Source organism: Pinus tabuliformis, chromosome X (assembly GCF_031772625.1).
Source record: "Pinus tabuliformis cultivar Carrire ecotype Pingquan chromosome X, CPIR1, whole genome shotgun sequence".
In the NCBI taxonomy this organism is placed as follows: Eukaryota; Viridiplantae; Streptophyta; class Pinopsida; order Pinales; family Pinaceae; genus Pinus; species Pinus tabuliformis.
The window spans coordinates 343,106,206-343,128,154 of record NC_142308.1 but is presented as its reverse complement, the minus strand read 5'-3'; the positions used below and the strand labels follow the sequence as shown (position 1 = coordinate 343,128,154).

The window sequence follows — 21,949 nt, the reverse complement described above, 5'->3', positions numbered from 1 at the left end:
CGCTCCTGCTCTAGGTGTATGCAGCCTAGTCTTTGCAGCCAAGTAAACCCTCCAAAAACCACAAATCCACCCACCTGTAACACCTCAGAAATTCTCGGCCTATTAGAGAGAGAGTACTTATATTTTTATGCTCAGATTTCATCCTCAAAAGTCTCAGCCTAGTCTCCTCTTCTTTGTTGTGTGTGCGAACCCAACCATAGCCCAAGTAAAACATAAAGAATCAGCCTAAAACCAGACTTGATCTCCTACTTCGCTAGGCTTCTAGGGTTGTGGCTATCTCAAGAGTATTCAACCCTCTTTGCTTGTCTTTACATGAGAAACAAATTCCTTGATTGGATGTCAAATGAGATCTCACATCACTTGTATTTATATGATCTTGTGTGGCAATGTCTAGCCTTCTCTTGGGCTTCCATAAAGTCAAGCCAACTTTATTATTTGTGCCACTTTGCCCACACATACATAACAAAAAAACAAAAAAAATCTCCCATTTGGCACACTCTCTTGGTGTTCTTGGGAGCGCCTTGCTCCACAAAGGGTACCTTATAATCTCCAGGTGTCAAATCAACAAAACCATGCATGGTTTCAAACCCACAAGCCTAGGTGCAAAACCCACCTCTTGGGTTCTCAGCCCACAAATCCCTTTTATGGTGCCAATTCTTAGGGTTTGGAGTACCTCCCAAGGTACCAATCTCAACAAGAAGTGCATATGGTAGATAAGGGATTGATGTTGGTGAACACAGACAATAGCAAATTTCTTGTTAATCTTGCTAATGGAAAAATGGAGTCAAATTGTTAGGCTTGAATTTGGCCTCAGGCTGAAAAAGACAAAATCCAAGGCAACATCAAACCACTTAGCCTCGTAGCTAGCCCTACGGGGCAGGAGAGGGCTCTCTCCGGGTCTATCTCGGCAAAAGGTATTCAAAGGGCGGAGATGACTAATAAAGAACACTGATTTTAGGCTAGTAAACTGATTGAGAAGGTTTGATTTCAGATTTTTAGGGTTTTGGTGGAAAACAGGAGGAGAGCAATTTTGGGTGCGGGGATGGGACACAGCTTTTGCAGAGGTCTTTTTGGGGCAAGGTAGGAGATTGTATTGATGCCTTTGATTTAAGTGAATGGATAGGAATGACCGGTGAGGAGCTAAAGAGAGCAAGAAACTTTCGAGAGTTCTCTTTAGACAGAGGAAAACATAGATATTAAGCAAACTTAAAGGCAGAGCATATAAATTATGAATTCTACCTTAACACTTCATTTACTTAATGTGCAGAAAAGAAAAGTGGGAAAATGATACACATAACACACTTACAAGTACATGAGAGAAGCACACCATCAACACAAATAACCACAGGAATCCCAAAAAGTGCTGCAAAACCCTGGTCTTTCCTTTGCCAAAATTGCAGAGATACAAAGTGTAATACAATAGAAGCTTATCCCTCAAGAGTCCAACCTCTCCAACCATGAAAATGATTTAGAAAATACATAATATAGACCATGCCAACCCATTCCCTAGCCTCTAGGGGTCGAGCTCATCATCCTAGGAGCTGTTTCAACCAATTCTAAACTGAGCACTACAATCTAGGCAGTCAAAACAACTTGCCTCTATAAGCTAGGAAACCAATTCATTCATTAATTTTTTGCCATTTTATGAATGACTCTTCTAGAATAGGTTAAAAAGTGTCATGCCAACATAAAATTACATCAAGGAGGATGAAAAATCACTCCAAAAAGTCAAAACTAGTCAAATCTGCGTTTTGCTGAGCTGTAGGTGAAAATCTGGCAAATTTCCCTGATGCGTAGCACCCCAATTCTCTACGTGTAGCGCGCCTTTGAGCCAACGTTTGAGGCATTTCCTGGCATCCAAATGAGGCAAAAGTAGGCTTGTTGGAAAGGTCTGGATGTCTACTTTCCAGCCCAGGTGGAATTTCTCAATTTGGTGGTCATTTGCCCCTCCAAAATTGCAATCTCCCAAGACTGCTTCCTGTGTGTCCAAAAAGTGGCAGAAAGTCATTTTTTGCATGTTTTTTGACCTTCTGAGGGCTCAAAACCTGATGAAATGTCTTGGCAATTGCTGAGCAAGTGTAATTTGTTATGACAAATCCAAAAATGCTGAGTTTTTGAGAAATGGACTTGCCCATCTTCAGGGTAGCGCGCGGCACGCTACGCGTTGAGGGCAAAAACCTGTGTGTGGCACAAAAAAGTCAAAATTGATCAAAATTGCTCCAAATTTTTTGAAATTTGAGCTGGAAGTGCATCATCAAGTACCATGCTCCTTCAAAGAGGCTTCAGCCAAAATATGGAGTGGATCGGGACTTTTTCTCCGTTTTAGTGCTTTGCTCAATCTCCTTGGATCTGGCGATTGTATTTTTGACATTTCTCTAAAACCATGACACCTGTGTAAAAAGTGAAGGAGGTTTTTCTTCTTTGGCATGTTGTGGACAAAAACCTCTCTCAGTTTTCCAAAATTCATCTTTGATTGCTCTGAACCATCTTTTAAGTGAAACTTATCCCGATGTGTGGAACAAGGGATTTTGTTGAAATGAAGCGAAATGAAGGGGATAGGGGGCTTCTAAATTCTTGAGGAAATTTTTGGAAGTAGGGAGGGATGTTAGGGAGCATGGGAAAGTGGAATGACGGAGATCGAGTGAGGGGAAGGGGTCCAAAAGGGCAAAACACAGGCCCAACCTAGAAAATTGCCAAGTTGTAGCAAGAAACTAGGGTTTGCGTGAAGGATAGGGGAAGGTGTATGAACATCTGGATACAAGTTTTGCCGATGATTTGACCGTCCAAGAGAAATTGCCTTCAAAACCCTAGGAGAGGGAAATGACCTTGCTTAGGTGCAACTAAAGCATGAACAAGGTGTAGAATGACTCATTAGACACTGACATGATAATGAAAACCCTATGAATGATGATAGACTCAGCTGAATAGTAACATAGACTGACATTTCGGCAACTTTAGGAGTGAAAGCAAACCCTAGATCTAATGCCTAGTGACCAAATTTTGCTTGAAGACTCACTGAAATGACAAAATTTGACCTTGACACTTCAAAATCACTTTGTAAGAGCATGTTTGATCACTGGAGGAAGGCTGGAAAGACTGACACTAACACAAATAAAAAGAAGACAATGCATTTTTTCAGAGTTTTCCATCATAACAAAATGACACAATGACATTGGACATTGAACAGCTAGTTTGGAGCCATGTGCCCTTTTCATCAAGCAATGATTGTGTTTGGGTACAAACAATTTTTAATGTAGTTGGAGATGATTATTATCAGTGGACGATCCTTGGGATGAAGTTCAATTGGCCCCTTACACTAGGATTAGGGGCATTAAGACTTTCAGAGCAAAAGCACAAGCACAATAAAATATAATTGCACATCATGTTGAAAATTCACAAACAAGTCGTACAACAGAGAAAGTAACAAATCAGGACACAAGCCAAAAGATCCATTGAAAGTGGTAGCTATCATGTATGTTATTTGCGTACCTTTCCACCTTCAAATAACATATGAAAACAATTGTATACACAATTTTAAAACACTAACACTTTTGGAATCAAGGCTTGTTTGTACAAAGGTGACCACCAATTCAAACTACAAAATAGTACCCTCAATCGCGTGCATCAAAGCATAAAAATTACATTAGGTGCAACCTGACTATAGCAAGGAGTCTACCACACTACAGTTTTAATGAATGTGAAAACTACCTAGAATAGTAGGTTGTTAAGGATTAAAGATATTGTTCAATTCCCATTGTTGTTTTGTGTTGAAAATAATAGCGAGAAAGGGTTCCTTGATTTGTGCCTTAATCAAAGGAACCACAATGAGTTTCTCCCTGGCATGGTCAAGTTTCCTATAATTTAAGACGATTTCCTAAAATTTAGGAATCATTCCTAAAAATCAGGACGACTTTATAGTGGAAGGCCAAGATATTAGTCTTCTAGTGCGAGTTAATTGAGGAAAAGTACATGTATTTGAGTCTTAAGTCCTTGATTCGTGTTAAAATTGGCAACTAGGGCCAAACTCCATGTGGGTCACCTTATTTATGGCAGCTGATATTTTTCTTGGATTCCTCTCATCGCGAGGTGTGGATTAATTTGAAGATCATCCGATTCTGATAAGTATTCATAATATGATTTTATTTTGGTTATGGGGCAATTCGTCAAGGTCGGCCAGCAACCAAATAACCCCCACTTGTGCTCAACGTTTTAGTATAAAAGGAGGTGGCCTGAGAGTCATTTAGACACACTTCACTCTTGATTTCTCTCCACTTGTTTTAGGTTTTAGTGGCAAGATAAATCCAAGAGGATGAAGCCCTAACCGCAGGTCTAGAAGAGACTTACAAGACTGATCTATGAGGCCCTAAGTCAGCTATCACAATGTGCCCTAACCGATGTCATAATGAAGCCTAGTCGTAGTTGAAAGCAATGTTTTAAAACTCCGACTCTGGTTCAGAAACAATCGAGGGTCGACTCCGACTCCGACTCGGTATCGACTCAACTGGTTTGATTTCAATGACTCAGTCGTTGTAAAAAAGACATTAAATATTGATTTTTTATAATAAAAAAACCTATGTTGCATGGATTCCCGAACCAGTCCCAAGTTCTTGTCCCCATGTACCGAATTCGGGTTCGGGTGCTTCTGAGAAGAACCCATAAGAACCGGGTTCTTCTATGAAGAACCAGGTTCTTCATTAAAAAAATGGGTTCTTTTGTCTTAACGGGTACGGAGAACCCTGATGATGGGTACTTGGAACCCCAAAATCAGGTTCTTTTGGGTTCATTTTAGTTTTTATTTTTTATTTTTTAATTAATTTAATGGGCTTCCCCTAATATTCTAGTTAGCTAGTTCTTCATCTTGCGAGAGGAATTGGAGTACTTATGCCTTTATCCATTTAGTAAAGAGAAATATGTTGGGCTCAAAGAACGCAGAGAACCGGGTTCTTCATTAAAAAGAATGGGTTCTTTTGTCTGAACGGGTATGGAGAACCCTGATGATGGGTACTTGGAACCCCAAAATCAGGTTCTTTTGGGTTCATTTTAGTTTTTATTTTTTTATTTTTTTATTAATTTAATAGGCTTCCCCTAATATTCTAGTTAGCTAGTTCTTCATCTTGCGAGAAGAATTGGAGTACTTATGCCTTTATCCATTTAGTAAAGAGAAATATGTTGGGCTCAAAGAACGCAGAGAACTTAGTGTACGTTCATAGCACACTTTGTCTCATATCTCGAAAAGACCCTGGATACAAGGAGGGTTCTTTCAAGAGATGGGACCAATACACAAACCATGTTATGTGTGTGGACGAGGAGATACAACCAGATGGCCTTATTGATCTACCTCCAGTTGCTATGGATGAGCAAGAGCCTCAAGATGAGAGTGATTCCTACCTGGAGAGCATGCTAACTGAAGATCTGAGTGATGTTGATGACATGGCTTGAGGAAACCATTGTTCACTATTAGCTATTTTTATTTTAGTATTTTAAAATTTCCTAGTTCTTGTATGGAGATGCCTTAAGACAAATTTTGAAAGTAGTATGGCAATGGACATATATCATGGTTCTTGTTAATATGTAAACTCCAATTTGCACTTGATATCAAACTAGAAATTTTGAAATTTCATTGTGAATGTTGAATGTTCAATGATGTGCATGTTTAAATATTTAAAGTTTAAATCATAAATATTTTAGTTTTCTTGTTTAAAATTGAAAAATATACAAATTCATATATATATATATATATACACCCCCGACGAACCCATGCACCCTGTTTCAAAAAATGACGTACCCGTCCTCGCACCCCTACCCGTCCCCGAACCCATGTTTCCTCGCAACATAGAAAAAAACATAATTTTAAAGATTTTCATTCATGTTTCCAAACACAAAGCTTTAGAATATAGAGAGAAGACAACATATAATCAAAATAGGCTCATGAATATATCCATTATATCAAAATAGGCTCATGAATATATCCATTATATCAAAATGGCACCCAGTGCACTCTCCAATACAAAGTTCATACTTAGCCACCAATGTCAGGATTCTTTTCTGCCTCAACCTAAGGACAATCACTAGACTACAACAACAATAACACCAATTCTCTGCCCCTAATGAAGTCTCAAAACCCTTGATTTAATTATGGTCAAGCTCCAGAACAATCAAAGGTAAATATGTATTTATTAGTCCATTACTAGAATGTTTGCCTTTTTAAAAACATTGTATGGCTCAATGCATTGTTTCAGTTTTCTAATTCATGCTACTAGGATAACCATACTTCGGCCTTGTAATTTTCAAAACTTTCTCACAGTGATAGATTACTTTAGGGCTATAAATATGCAATAAACAACAACCCAGCCATTGATATGTAGGAGGCGAAACAACTTTTGACAAATGTGCTTCAAGATTTTAATCAAAGAGCCGAGTCGGCCGAGTTGTTACTGTGTTTGCCGAGTCATTACTGAATCGACCGAGTTGTTACCGAGTCAACCAAGCCAATGACCGGCTCGGTAACAACCCGGCCAGTCGTTCCATTTCGGCCACCGAGCCGACCCAGACAAGCATTGGCTCGGTCTAACTCCGACTCGGCCGTTTTTTAAAACAATGGTTGAAAGCAAGATCTAGCAGCAGTCTTGTGAGGAGGTCTAGCAGCAATTCAAGGGAGACATCTGGCAACAGCCTAGGAGGCCATATAGGCTGGAAAAGGAAGACTCCATTCCGCAGCAAAAGAGGGATGCCCTAGTCGCAGTCAAGAGAGGCTCTTGATCCGTAGCAAAAGCAAGATCTAGCTGCAGATTGAAGGGATACCTAGGGGAGCTTCAATTCGCAGCAAGGTAGCCCTAATCCGCTATCATGAGGAGGCCTTAAATCCACAGTCTAGGAGCCCTAGCCGCAGCCCAGGATGAGGCCTAATTAGTGCTAGAAGACATGCCTAGTGTGAGGCTAAATCCACAGCACAGTTTGTGCCCTTGTCAGTCTAGGTGTGCCCTACATCCATTGTTGAAGAAGGCTCCTATACGCTATATAGAGGAAGCCCAACCATATGTTTAGCATTGTTTTGGGACAGCAGATTGCACAAGGAGTGCGAGGTCAAAGCCCTAATATAAGTTTTGGATGGACAGTTTGTGTTGGGCCAGTACAGAGAGCCCTTGGTCAATGAAGTGTCAAGTAAAGAAATTACCATGTGTGGGCAACTATCATCAGTGTAAGGTTATAAATATGTTGTATGAAAGTAACTCATGTGCTAATGACAGTAAAGCACAGCAATAAAATCTTGTGAACATATGACTGTGATATCTTCAGTTTGATGTATGGCATGTCAGATATATACATGCAATAATGAATGGACAGAGTATTTGGGTTTATGATTGTGTGGAATATCAGTGCCATGATGCCATATCCTGTGATGACAAGTGAGAACGGTCTTGTGGAAGGCATAGGAGACAGCCTTCCCTTAGAGGATAATTGCAGACAAATTTGGGCAGATTTTGTGACTGTTAGGAGACAGTACTTTGGACCTTATTCAGGTTCAGTCTTGTTGAGCTAGGCCACAGGCCATAGCCAGCAACATGATGTTCAAAAGACTGTGTTGAGGTTGATTCAACCAACAAGGTGCAGCATAGTGATGGATGCAGCACAGGCGTAAGCATGATGATTTGATGCAGCACAGTGAGGAGCAGCATGGTGATGGAGTCACCTTGGATCAGTGGAAGCAGTATGCCTTCACCTAAGCTCAGATCAGCTATATGCCATCTTCTTAGAGAAGTTCTCTGCTCTTATTTAGATAAGTCAAAAGGCTGACTTCTGATGAACTATTGAAGAACATATAAGAAGAACTAATCAAGGGTTTCCACACATTGGGGTTTGTCCCTGGCTAGCGCCACATCTTGTGCCCTCTTGTCTTGCCTTGTCTTCTGCAATTTATGTTTATGTTCTATCTGCATTTTACTATCATGTTAAATGTGATTGCTAACCTAGAATTGATATTGAGCTAAAATGGAAAATTGAAGTAAATTTGCTATCAGCATAGAACATACCTAAATTTAACAATTTGAGATAAGACAAGTTGCATGAGTAGTTAACTCATACTAACTCACAAAAGTAAACTCCTTAATTAGAAACTCACTAAACTTAGTCATTCGAATTGCTTTAAGAGGAAAAAAGGCACAATTTAATCATTGTCTTGTGAGCACGAGTTGGTGAGACAAGACAATAGAGCTCACAGGTTTGTGAGAACGTTGCATGGGTTTATGTGTGGATCTTGTGAGAGAAAGGTGTGCCAAAAGTAGCTTGTGCACATTATTGGAGAGAGGAATTTCCTTGGAATTGCGCAAGAATTTAGGAGAAAATCGAGGAGCAAATCAGAGGTCTTGCAAGGAGTGTTTCAGCTTAGTGCAAGCATTGGGAATCAGATTGTATTCTCTATTGAAACAAGTTATATTTGTAAGAGATCTAATGCTCAAATTTCTTCAACAAAATTCTCAAACAAGCAGAGGGTTTTCCCAGTTGGGTTCCCTACAAAATTTTGTGCCTTGATTATTGTGACGGTGTGTTTATTTATATTCCCATTCTGTTGTAAAATTTAGTAGAGAAATTTTGTGTCTATATGAAAAGAAAGCAGTTTTCAAATTGTTCATATTAGCAATTGCATTATTTCGTATATTTTCTACATAGTATCAAAGTAGTGAATAGAATATAGACTAGCACATGGGAATGCAGTCATAAGTTATTTTAGGAAACAAAGTATTGTTCACAAATGAAGTTGTGAACAATGTTTCTTATGGGCGAGTATGCAGTGGGTAGATGTACTTATTTGTTGTGAGAAGCCAACCTTGTTGAAGACCTCAAATACAGTGTTCATGGAAGGAGCTATATGGTTGATAAGAGGGAACTTCCAAAAATCCTTAAGAGCGGTGATGATGGAGCAGCCATATTAGTGGCTAGTAGGCAATTTGTTGAAGACCCTAAGTTGATGATCTTAGGGGAGCAGGAGAGCAGATAGTGGGCAAAGGTGTAGCCTTGAGCAACAAGGAAGGGAATTCTCAGAGTAAAGAAGTGGTGGTTGAGCGAGAGCAAGATAGAGCTCTCAAGATGGAGCCTCAGCCAGTGTCTCAATTTGAATCTAAGCTAGTTGGGAGTTGGGCTGACTAGCAAGATGATGAGGAGCATAGCCCATGGCAAGAGGAGGTAGCCACCTAATCAGTGACTCCTAGTATAGAGAGAGTTTGAGCCAAGTGGGCAGAGGTTTTGGGTAAGGAAGATCAAAAGAAAGTTGAATCTTCCAGTGTCACTTCCAGCCAAAGGAAGCAGTCACAGAGGTACACAAGGTACATGGCACTTATCACTGAAGTGATGGACTCACAGAACATGGTGGGAAAGAATAAGTCTTCAAAGCAAGTACTGCAAAAGAAAGTTGGGGAGTCTTCTAGCTGCAGTAGCGGAGAACTTGGTAGTGTTGGAGACAAATCCAAGTGGATGAGGTTCTTCCAGGAACACCTTCCTCACTAAGAGGGAGTGTTGAAAATAATAGCGAGAAAGGGTTCCTTGATTTGTGCCTTAATCTAAGGAACCACAATGAGTTTCTCCTTGGCATGCTTGAGTTTCCTATAATTTGGGACGATTTCCTAAAATTTAGGAATCATTCCTAAAAATCAAGACGAGTTTAGAAGCAATTAACTGATGTGTTAAAGTGGAAGGTCGTGTTATTAGTCTTCTAGTGCGAGATAATTGAGGAAAAGAATGTGTTTTTGAGTCCTCAAATCCTAGGATGAGTTGCATGAGTAGTTAAGTCATGCTAACTCAATCAATCACAAAAGAAAACTCCTTAATTAGAAACTCATTGAACTGAGCCATTCGAATTTCTTTAAAAGGAGAAACGAAAAAATTGATCATTGTCTTGTGAGCACGAGTTGGTGAGACTAGACAATAGAGCTCACAAGTTTGAGAGAAGGTTGCACAAGTTTATGTGTGGAGCTTGTGAGAGAAAAGTGTGCTAAGAGTAGCTTGTGCTCATTATTGGAGAGAGGAATTTCCATGGGAATTACGCAAGAATTTAGGAGCAGCCTATGAGCAAGGAATTAGGAGGAAATCTAGGAGTAGACCAGAGGTCTTGCAAGGAGTGTTTCAGCTTAGAGCAAGCAGAGGGAATCAGATTGTATTCTCTATTGAAACAAGTTGTATTGCTTAAATTTCTTCAATAAAATTCTCAAACAAGCAAAGGGTTTTCCCAGTTGGGTTCCCTAGAAAATTGTCCCTTGATTATTGTGATGGTGTGTTTTTTTTGTTACTATTCCGTTGCAAAATTTAGTAGAGAATTTGTGTGTTTTCCTTCATCGATCTTTATGGCCCGTATGGAGATAGAAAGTTGTTTTAGGACAATTTTATAGTTCAGGCAGTAGTCAAAGCTATGACATCATAGAGAGTGATCTAAATCTAGTAATGAAGCTTGGATAAATATTCTCTTTTTTCTTTTGTGTGCATGCGTGGGCAAAGGAATCTCAAACGAGACCCATTGATAGATTATCTGTCTTGGAGGTTTAAATATTCAGGGCTCTACGATGTGAAACCTATTAGTCGAGTTTCAACATGAAGGATATTTAAAAAAGGAAGGGAGGAGCATCAAGGAGATTAGATAGGGTTTTGGTAATAGAAAAGATTTTGGAGGACATGGAAAGACTTTAACTCATGGTTATAGGTAGAGAGACCTTTAGACCACTTAGCCATATTGCTACAATTAGAAAAGAATGAGAAGAAACCCCAAGAAGATGGATATATTGCATGTCATCTTGTAAGTACTTTATGTTGATAAAAATTTTCTCTTGAATTTGTCTAATATATGGAATTGTTCCTTCTAGAACATGCTAAATTGTGCCAAAATTGTTAAAAAATAATTTTAAGAAGCTTTCTAGTCGAGTATTGCATATGTTTTTTAGTGTATGGCATGTAATGAATGTTCTTAGTGGAGGAAAACCTTGAACTCTAAATGAGACTCCATTATCTCTTGAAGTCGGTAAATGCTTAAACTCAGCACCTAGGGCATCAATTTTAGGCCTTCTTGGAGACAATATAGCTCATCTTGAACATCCTACAACTCCATATGCCCAAAGGACAAGGCACTAATCCAAGTCCTTGGTGGTAAAACTCAATTTCTCTCCATAAATTCTCCTCTCTAAATTTCAATCCTCTTAATGTAAGACAACTATCTAGGGCTTAGAGCAAATTGCATAGGAGGAGGTTTGGTGGGATTCCAAGAGCCTAAACATCAAGCCTAGGGTCTTGAATCTTGACTACTTAACCTCAAATTTTGGTGGGCATCCACTTGGATCCCATCCATAAAATATCTTGCCCTAGGCGTTGCCCTAAGAGGGAAACCCTAGATAGTTTTTCCTCAACTTGGGGACTTCTTTGAGGATTGTATGAGCTTAGTACATGGTGAAATATATCATAAGAAACCCTTTCTCCTCATTGCCTTGATCTTTGAAGTACACTCATCCACGATAATCATGAAACCCGAGATCTTCTGCAATCCATTACTAAGTCTCTCACAAGGAGTGAACCACCTTGTGAAGCATTATATCATAACCTTGAGCATTCCTTGAGAGGTCCTAATCCATCACCTTGGACCTTAAACCCCAGAAAATCTATTAAAGGTAATTATTATCTTACCATGACTCCTCCCATCTCTTGAAGTGGGTAAATGCATAAAATCGGTACCTAGGGCATCAATTTTAGGCCTCCTTAGAGACAATTTAGCTCATCTTAAAATTCCTAAAACTCCATATGCCCAAAGGGCAAGGCACTAATCCAAGTCCTTGGTGGTCAAACTCAATTTCTCTCCATAAATTTTCCTCTCTAAATTTGGGTCCTCTTAATGTAGGAGCAAATTGCATAGGAGGAGGTTTGGTGGGATTCCAAGAGCCTAAACATCAAGCCTAGGGTCTTGAATCTTGACTACTTGACCTCAAATTTTGGTGGGCATCCACTTGGATTCCATCCATAAAATATCTTGCCCTAGGCGTTGTCCTAAGAGGGAAACCCTAGATAGTTTTTCCTCAACTTGGAGACTTCTTTGAGGGTTGTATGAGCTTAGCACTTAGTAAAATATATCATAAGAAGCCCTTTCTCCTCATTGCCTTGATCTTTTAAGTACACTCATCCACGATAATTCATGAAACCCAAGGTCTTCTGCAATCCATTAGTAGGTCTCTCACAAGGAGTGAAGCACCTTGTGAAGCATTATATCATAACCTTGAGCATTCCTTCAGAGGTCCTAATCCATCACCTTGCACCTTAAACCCCAGAAAATCTATTAAAGGTAATTATTATCTTACCGGGACTCCTCCCATTAGTGAAAGTCCATAAAGAGCAAGGGACCTTGGTTGTGGTGACAGTGGGCCTGATAGATTTTTTGGTAACAGAGACCAAAAGAACATATTAAGAAATTGTTTGAAACAGATAAGGAAGGAATCCTTACAGAAACGTGAGAAGGAATAAAAATGAAGCTATTAGAACAAGAAGTAAGGTGGACAATGAAGAATAGGGGTACTTGGTTGGTAAAGGGTAACGAGAATACTAAATTCTTCCAAAACTATGTAAAACATCAAAAGAGCATCAAAATACATGGAAGACAAGTAAGAAAGATGGGAAGGAGCTAAAACCTCCTAAGGCAAACATTAAAGAGAATTAAGAACAACAAAATGAGGAATTTGAAGCTAAAGTAACCAAAGGACTCAAACCAGTTCTACAATCTTTTAAGATTGCAAATAATCCAAGTCCACAATTGGACAATGGAATTTTATTTATTTCTACGACTTACTAGAAGAGGAGTTGCTAAGACTGATACAAGAATCTAAAGTTTCTCATGACAGTGGAATTTTATTTGTTTCTACGACTTACTAGAAGAGTTGCTCATGAACTACTGGGTGCACTAAATAAAACATTTATAGTTCTAATTCCAAGGAAAAATTATCCATAAAGCTTTGATGATTATGACCCTATCTCACTACGCAATTCTTTGTGCAACATTTCAACAAATAGGCTTAAAAGAATTTTCCCTAACTTCATCTGAGAAGAGTTGTTTCGTTTTCTTCACAATATGAAAAGTCATGATGTGGTGAGAATAGCAAGGAGGACTACATATAATAAAAGTAAAAAAAATTCAACTATGATAATGAGATTAAACTTAGCTAACGATAATGAGATTAAACTTAGCTAACGATAATAAGGTGACCATGGGATTATTTTGATTCAATTCGACATGAGATCTTAAGTAGTGAATTAGATTATGGGGTGCATCTTAAGTAGTAAACTAGATTATGGGGTGCATTATCTCAACTTCCTTTGTCATATCAATCAATGGGTCGACATCCAATTTCTTCTTTAGACTTTACTAATAGGGGTCTACACTTTACTAATAGGGGTCTAATGCAGAGATGTTGCAAAAGGTTTGAGAAAAATGGTAAATGCATATAAAGGGAAGGTACTATAAAGGGCGTTAAATTGAGAAACTATTTTCTTTATCCTATTTATTATTTGTAGGTGATGCAGTTTTGTTTGGCATGGGAACAATTAGGGAAGTAGAAAACTATAAAGAGTTATATAAGGAGGAAAAATGGATGTAGGTTAATGTTCATAAATCCTCAAATATTTAAAGTTTTTCCTCGAACACACTAACTACAGATTCAAGGATTGGAATTGGCTCTATAAAAAGATCAAAGAAAGGATGACTAATTCATGTTATTGGTGGTTATCCAATGAAGCTTTGGTCAAATTAGCCTTTGGAGGGAATGCCATTGGTCAAATTATACTATTTGTTGGCATTCTTTAGCTTACATATCGAAAGGAATGTTGGGAAAAAAAATTAGGAAAAAGTTTTTTAGCTTCATGTGGACAAGAAAAACAGAAACAGAAGGAATACCATTGCTTAATAGAAAAAAGTTTGCAAAACCAAAAGTAGTGTAGAAGATTTAAAAATATTCATCTATTTGAAAAACTTTCGCAACAAAAAGCCTAGCCTATTTGACAAGGAATGAACCGAGCCTATTTGACAAGAATGAAGGCTTAAAGAAAAAAATGATTAAAGAAAAGCATATAGCTCTTGGGTCAAATGATATAAATAAATAGCATATTGGAAACACAAATGGCGTAAATAAATAGCATGCATATCGGAAACACGCATGATATAAATAAATAGCATATTGGAAATGCAAATGACGTAAATAAATAGCATATCGGAAACACGCATGATATAAATATGTAGCAGAATAGGTGTTAAATTGAAGCATACCTCCTCCTTCGCCTTCCTCTGGCCCAACCACATCTCGTCTCACCTTCCCCTGCCCCCACTGCACCTATGAACGATTAGCTGTCCGAACAGTCCCACCTCCTCCACTGATCTAACGAAGTTGGAGAATGAAATATTTGCGTGCACCAATATTTGGCCGCCTGTTCATCATTATCATGATTAACCAAAAGTTTAAATAATAATATACAGTGATAATTATTATACATGTAAACTTGTATAACGTTTTATACCTTGACACCTGCAACCTCCATTACTAGTTTTCCATTGGCGGTAGGTAAAAGGTGCCTCCATAGATAAAAAAAAAAAAAAAATCTTTGTCAACGCAGTAGTAGTGTGAGCATAATCCAGAGGGTTCTGCTGCGGCCAGATCCTACAACTATAGCACAACAGACAGGATTTGATGTCAGCAACCAAGATTCATAAATTCACCAAAAATGAAATAAATTAAAAAAACCATACCTACATCCATTAAACTATGAAAACTATGAAAAAATTGGTAAAGAAACAGAATAGAAAAACAAGATAAAAATGCAGAACAGCAAAAATTATGTTGAAGATGCAGAGGCCTATGGCTTGCAGGGTCGAATAACTTCCAGATGTCGTATATCTTTTAGTGCTTTTTAGCGTTTGAGCGCCCGCAGACTTCCCATGGTTCACGGGAGACAAGGACAAACCCTAGCCCTGATAATCACCATCTCTCTGATTCCCGTCGTCGAAATTGAGTTCGTGCCATGGAAGAAAGTACCTAAATCTTGAGGGCCTCGAATTGTAAATGGTTTTGCCTTCTTTCTTGAATTTGTGAATTAGGTGTTTCAGTATGGGACCGTTAAAGCAGCTTCCGGCATCATCCATAGTGAACCCTGGCCATTCTCCAGCACGTCTTTCGCTGTTTAAGCTCCTGTTCCACCGATTCTTAGGGTCCCCATCCACAAATATAAACAATAATAATATACAGTGATTTTCATGCAAGGCTTGTATACCCTTTCATACATTAATACCTGTAAGCTTCATTAGTAGTTTCCCACTAGCGTCAGGTAAAAGCTGCCTCCAGAGATAAATTTTTTTCCTTGTCATCGCAGTTGCAGTGCCAGCATACTCCAGAAGGCAACTGCAAGCATAGTCCAGAGGGTTCTGCTACAGCCAGATCCTACAATTATAACACATAAGACAAGATTTAATGTCAGCAACCACAATTTACAAATTCACCAAAAAGAAAATAAATGAATCTAATCATATCTACCTTCACCTGTGCCCAATGGGCTATTTTGGGCAGCTTTCATTTCACATCTATTAAATTCAAAGGAATAAAATCATGAAAAAATTGGTAAATAAGCAGGAAAAAAGGACCAGATACCAAACCCGCAACTAGCATGGCCATGCTTATTAAAATCAGAAGAAGAACAGAAATTATTTTGAAAAACGCAGAAGCACAAAAGCCAAAATGTAGGGCAACAACAAAAGGTTATAACCAGAGAATCGGTGGCAATCTCCAAAAATATTTATAAACAAACACCCAACAAAAAAAACGAAAAATCACACTCTATTCGCCATAGACAACCAACGAAAGCACCTGTTCTGTGTGCATCGCATGGCATTAGGTCCAGCCGAAACCTCTCCCGGCCAAAGCCTCCCTCCAAATTCACCACAGTTTGAATGGATAGCGGGTGATTATATTTATTTGGTTATTTGATGCTTTTTTCAATATAACCGTTGGATGGAGCGCTGGTGATTATATTTATTTGGTTATCTAATGCTTTTTTCAATATAACCGTTATGGCTTTTTTAACCAAGCTTTACAAAACAACACGAAGTCACCACGTGCCTTAAAAACCAGACTTAGCTTCAGCATTCATAAAAATAAAGATAAATTGTAATGCATTGGAATAGTAAGGACTTTGAATCATTTTTTAGGCACATTAGAATTATGAAATTGATTATTGTTTTCCATATGCATCATAATTATGTGATTGAACAATCCCTGTTATGATAACACATAAGGGGCAAGATCTTTATAGTCTTATCATAAGGCAAGATCTTTATAGTCTTTTTCAGAGGAAAAATCACGATGTAAATTATATTAAGGAAATATAATAAGCTGCATACAGCTGCATACATAAGAGGAAATAACAGAGCAGCCCATAGAACAATAGGCGCTACCTATGAGCCTAATAAAAAAAGAAGCTGTTACCAAGTTCGATCAACAGATCATGAGCAAATGCATAATATCCTTCCGGTATTGAACCAAAAAGTAGAGGTCCCCATAGCTATGTGCGGAAAGCAAAATAAAGAGAAAAACATATCAGCCCAAAGCCAGCAGTGCAGTTATGGAATCCATCACCGAATCAATAGGAGCATTAGAGTCCTGGAAAATACGAGCATTTCTCCACTTCCAGAGAAACCAGCAAGTGAGGATAAAAATCGATCGCCAAGCTAGATTCTGATTACTCCACCACCTGAAAGCCTCCTGAACAGAGGAGAAAAGTTGATGAGGAAAACCATGTGATAATGAAAGATCATACCATATTTTGGCCGATGCAGGGCATTGAAAAAACATATGGGAGTTTGTTTCCAGTGCTTGACAGCACATGACGCATCTGCCAGGACCCGTCCAGCCTTTTTTTTGCAAAACCTCCCATGTAAGATTCCTATTGGAAAAAACCAACCAGGAAAATAATGTAGCTTTGAGCGAGCATGATGATTTCCAGAACTTCATGGGGAACAAGGGCATGTGGAGCGGCTGTAGAGACAACGAAGCAGCGGCGTAGAGGTCTTTGACAGTGACTGGCATTGTAGATTTCGACTTCGACCAAACCAATACGTCATTGATCCCAGATTGCTTTATTCCTTTCCCATCGAAACTCATAACCGCTGATGCCCATGGCTGATAAAGGGAAGGAGGCAGATGAAGGTCGTCGGCAGTCTTCCAGATAGGAGTCGATGAGGACCAATGTAGAATGAGCTTGTTCCATGTAAATAGACCCTGAGAGTGCAAAAAAGAAATGAGAACAGGGGAGAGGGATTCTTCCAGTCCAAGAACAGTCGGTTCGAGGCCAATAAGTATATTAGAGCCAGTGTTAAAACGCCATCGAAGGAAATCAAAGAAGAGCAGCTGAATCTTTCTGAATCCACGCCATATAGCTGAACCCCCTGCAGAGCCGAGAGACTTTCTCCGATACCAATATACCAGAGGCTTTCCTTTCAGGTATTTTTGGTTGATGATGGAGCTCCATTTTCCCTTTCCGGAGATACCACGCTGCAAAGAATTACACAGGAGAGCTTTACCAAAAGATCTCATATGAAGCAGACCCCATCCGCCAGATCTCTTTGGTCTTGAAATTGTGTCCATCTTAACTAAGTGCATCTTGTAAAATTGAGATTTGCCGCCCCATAGGAAATTTGCGGATAGAGAAACCATGCTGTTGATAATAGATGAGGGGAGGAAGTAAAGGTGTGCCCAATACACCGCAAGTTGCGATAATACTGACTGAAGAAGGATAAATCTGCCTCCTAATGATAAAAATCGCAACTCCCACCGAGAAATTTTTTTGTAATAGCGATCAATCAACCATGTCCAGTCCAGCCTGCGGTTTCCTTTTGGCTTGAGAAAAAACCCCAAATACTTGAAGCCATCTTTGATTGGAGCGAGGTTGATACCAAAGAGCGATGCAATCCACAAATTTAATTCCTCATTTGTGTGATTATGATATAAGAGGGATTTAGCTTTGTTAATAATCAAGCATGTTGCTGATTGAAACAATTGAAATATTCCATGGAGGCATGACCAGCTCGATTTGTGAAGCATGGCAAAAAGAAGAATATCGTCAACAAACAAATTGTGTGACAAAGAGATATTCTTGCAAATCTTGATGGGGGCGCATCGGTTGTCTGCAACAGCTTTGTTTATCTGGGTACTGAGTCTTGCAAATCTTGATGGGGGCGCATCGGTTTGTCTACAACAGCTTTGTTTATCTGGGTACTGAGTCTTATCACTTTCTTTAACACATAACGGGCAAGATCTTTATAGTCTTATCACTTTCTTGCATAGGAAGGATTTTGTTATTTAGAGACCAACTAGACTTAGATGGAGCAAAGTGAGGAGAGAGCTTAATGGATCTAAATTGAAGAGAGATTTTTTATCATTTTATGGTAAGAATTATGATATATCATTAATTAATTTTATATTAATAGATTTAGGTTAGTTTTTATAGTGTTAAATATTCTTTTGATGATAAGAAACATATAGATTTTTGAGCATATTTTCAAATTGCAAAATACAAACAAATTAAAGCTTTCTTTTAAAGTTAAATGTAGGGAGGGTCTTTGTAAGGTTTCAAGTCACTTACTTCATTTAATAATTGTATATATGACATTTTTTCTATATCACGTGTATGAGTATGGTCACATTTGCTACTGCTTCAAAAAGGAAATAAGATTATAAGGTTGTTTGGTGGATTCTTAAGGCTCAGTGAAAATGGTTTGTGTTTTTAAGAAGATTATCAAAAGTTCAATTTCTAAGATGTAAAGCACGTGATTTACATAATTTCAAAGGTATATTTGGAATTTTATTTTTAATATTTTAATTGAAGAATACTATTTGATTACTCAAAAATTGAAAGATTGAAGCGTAAACTCACTAATAAATTCAGTTACAATTCAAGCTCTAGTCAATCATACTAGCAAGTCTAATCATACATGTTATGTTCCTTGTGAAATGTTCAAATGTCTTTGCTTAAAACACCTTAAATTTTCATCAACATTGTTCTAATAGGAATCCCTTGGGTTGTTAAAGCACCTCATTATTGAGAGGTCACGAGTTCAACTCCCATCGATGCTCTTAAGGTTAGGCTTTGTGGTTGAGCCGACAGGAAGTGATCCGTTCAAGTGGATGTACCTATAATAGCATTTTTGTGGACATAGCGGTCATTAATATTCGAAGTTTGTGAACCGATATATATATATATATATATATATATTTAAGGAATTACAATAAGTGTAGGGAGAGACTACATTTGATCATGAATCACAAATGTTAAAGCTCCATTGTCCATGGTATTTATTGAAGCCTAAGATTATTTGATATTTATAATACATGGATGATTGTTGTAGGCTTATTTTTTTAGATAGAGTGGCAATAAAGTCCACTTCGGGAAGAAATGAATCCAAACGAATGAGCCATTGTAATGTGTGATTTGTAAAGAGTCACTAAAGGATACTACAACATAAATTAAAATCAATTATCTAGATATTTATATTATTTTATTTATATTTAAATTGTGAAATTGATTAATGATTTTTTATAATAACATATAATTATTAATGGTGTAGTCTAACTTATAAACGAATTAACATTTTTCATCGTCATCCACCGACACAATTTCAAGTAAGATTGTGAATTTTTGTTGTTTAGAATACATTTTTGAATGCATAAACAGATTTAGTGCCCTAAAAACCCTTGAGGCACTCAAATTATGCAAATTAAACAACTTAAACTCAAGCTTTTAAATATCTTTGTCGGATTTTGGTTAAAATTAACCAGGAAAAATGTTGTGAAAAAAGTCATTTCGTCTATTAGTTAGACTACACCATTATTAATGATATTTTATTTATTTTAGTAATTTCCACGTAATTGAAATAATATAGAAATTGTTTATAACATAAATAATAATTTCTTATTATCTCAAGTGATTGACTCTTAAGTGAATATGGTTGTAGGTTGGCTTATAACCTCACTTTTACCTATGAATCTCTTAGGAAAAAAAACATTCTCTTAACCATTAAACTCACGCAAGTGGTATTTAAGTGAGTGTATAAAAGTTGTCATACATTTGTAATAAATAAATAAATAATTATATCAAAGTTCTCAATGATTCAAAATTTTAATAATCTTGGTCCATTCAAACTTGGACAAAATATTTAAGGGCATTGTTCCACCATGTGAAGATCTTGAATCATTTGTAAAACTTTGCTTGTACTTGAAATTTCTACCAAATTCCTATCAAATTTATGGTCATAAACAAAGTCCCTTCGCTATAAGATTAGCTTACTCTTGCAAAAACATTTAGAAGCTTTAAACACCAAACAAACTTGCCATAAAATATGCTTGCCCTGGAGCCTTGATGTCAAAACATCAAGATGCATATGGCATGTTTATTAGTGCTTAACACTTGTCCCAAATCATATACATATTTCGTTAACCATACTAAGATATGGAGGGGTCGCAGAGGAGGGAGGGAAGATATGGAGGGGTCGCAGAGGAGGGAGGGAGCATTCTTGATCCCAGAAGAAACTAAGAAACAAACATTGTATAGGGTCTTTGAGAATATTTAATAATCAAACTAAAGTTTACACTCTTCTTTAGGGGCCTACTCCTTGCACTTAACTAGAAATAAGGAGTTTAATAGTTATCAATTTTTAAATTTAATAATCAATCTAATGGTTTAGAAAGCCCTCCCTTATAGTAACATAGTTGCATCCATTATATCTCAATCTTATGAGGAAGCTAGTCATATCCAAAATATCTTGTTCTTTCAAGTTCTTGGATCAAAATTATCAAGCAAGCAATCAAGCCAATAATGTGTCACAACATTGAGAAGGAATGTTAAGCAAAAGAGGAATGTTATATTATCACTTTATCCCTTTTTATGGGCCTCTAAATTAGACATAGATTAAGGCTCGTGCCTTTAAATTAGACATAAATAAAGGCCCATTTCACCATCCTTCAACACCTTAAACCTCTCTTTTTGTATTAGATAATGTATTTTTAACTTTAATATGTTCATTAGAAAGGTTTATGGATAATTGCATATTTGTGCCTAATATTATTTATTTTTATGGAATATTGCGAGAATATTAAGCAGATTACGGAGATTTGAAGGAGGAGATAATCTAGGGACCTACTCCCTACTAAAGGAGGATCAATATAAAATAATAAATCAACAAGATATTCAAGAATTATGGCACAAATTGTGGAGCTCCAATGATTGAGAAAATTTAGGAATGTGTTTCCTACCATTTAATGCAAATTCATAGTATTGGAAACCAACTCCACTAATCAAGGGATTTTGGTGGGGAAGCTACCTCCTTTCATGAGGAATGATTCCTAATCATTTTTTATAAGTACCAAGTCAAATTTGCCTCTAGGGGTGGATTTTTATTAGTCCTCTTGCGGAGAGAACTCATATTTTTGCAACTCCATTGTCATTTCTTACAGGGATGTAATTGTATTGATGGAAATAATAAAGATTAGTGACATGTTCAGCTTCTAGATCTTGGTTTCCTTCATAGGACTCTGATTTTCCTTGGGCTTGGCCATCCTAGGAGCCTTAGAGCCATTTTGTATCATTTGTTTTTCTTCTTTTCACTTCTTATTCACATGCATCTCTTGTTCTTGTTTCTTTCTATTTATACATTCAGTATTAATGATTTCTTGTTGTAGGATTGGGTTAAATGGTTGATGTAAATTCAAGATCACAAACATCATTTCATCCTTGAAAAATCTTTGGAAGGTCATAGTAATCATTGAGCTACTTGGGTTAGTTTGCTTGTTCCCAAATCTAGATTTTTGTAACTCCTTTGTGGCAAATAACAGTAAATTTATACTATTTTTTAGAGCATGTTAACGAGCTTCAATCGAGTTGGTTCCACTTGCATTAG

At 37.6% G+C, this 21,949-nt stretch overlaps 1 protein-coding gene across 1 annotated transcript in view; it reads right to left on the bottom strand.

The window, feature by feature from the left end:
* The window catches only part of LOC149139871 (protein TOPLESS-RELATED PROTEIN 2-like), a 58,148-nt gene extending 42,171 nt beyond the window's left edge, over positions 1–15,977 (bottom strand). The window contains exons 1-4 of the mRNA XM_089449529.1: positions 15,867–15,977; positions 15,295–15,443; positions 14,527–15,194; positions 14,279–14,436 (exon numbers count right to left, since the gene is read on the bottom strand). The gene's annotated coding sequence lies outside the window, so the exon portion shown is untranslated. The remainder of the gene's footprint in view (positions 1–14,278; positions 14,437–14,526; positions 15,195–15,294; positions 15,444–15,866) is intronic.
* Between the last annotated feature and the right edge of the window lie 5,972 nt (positions 15,978–21,949).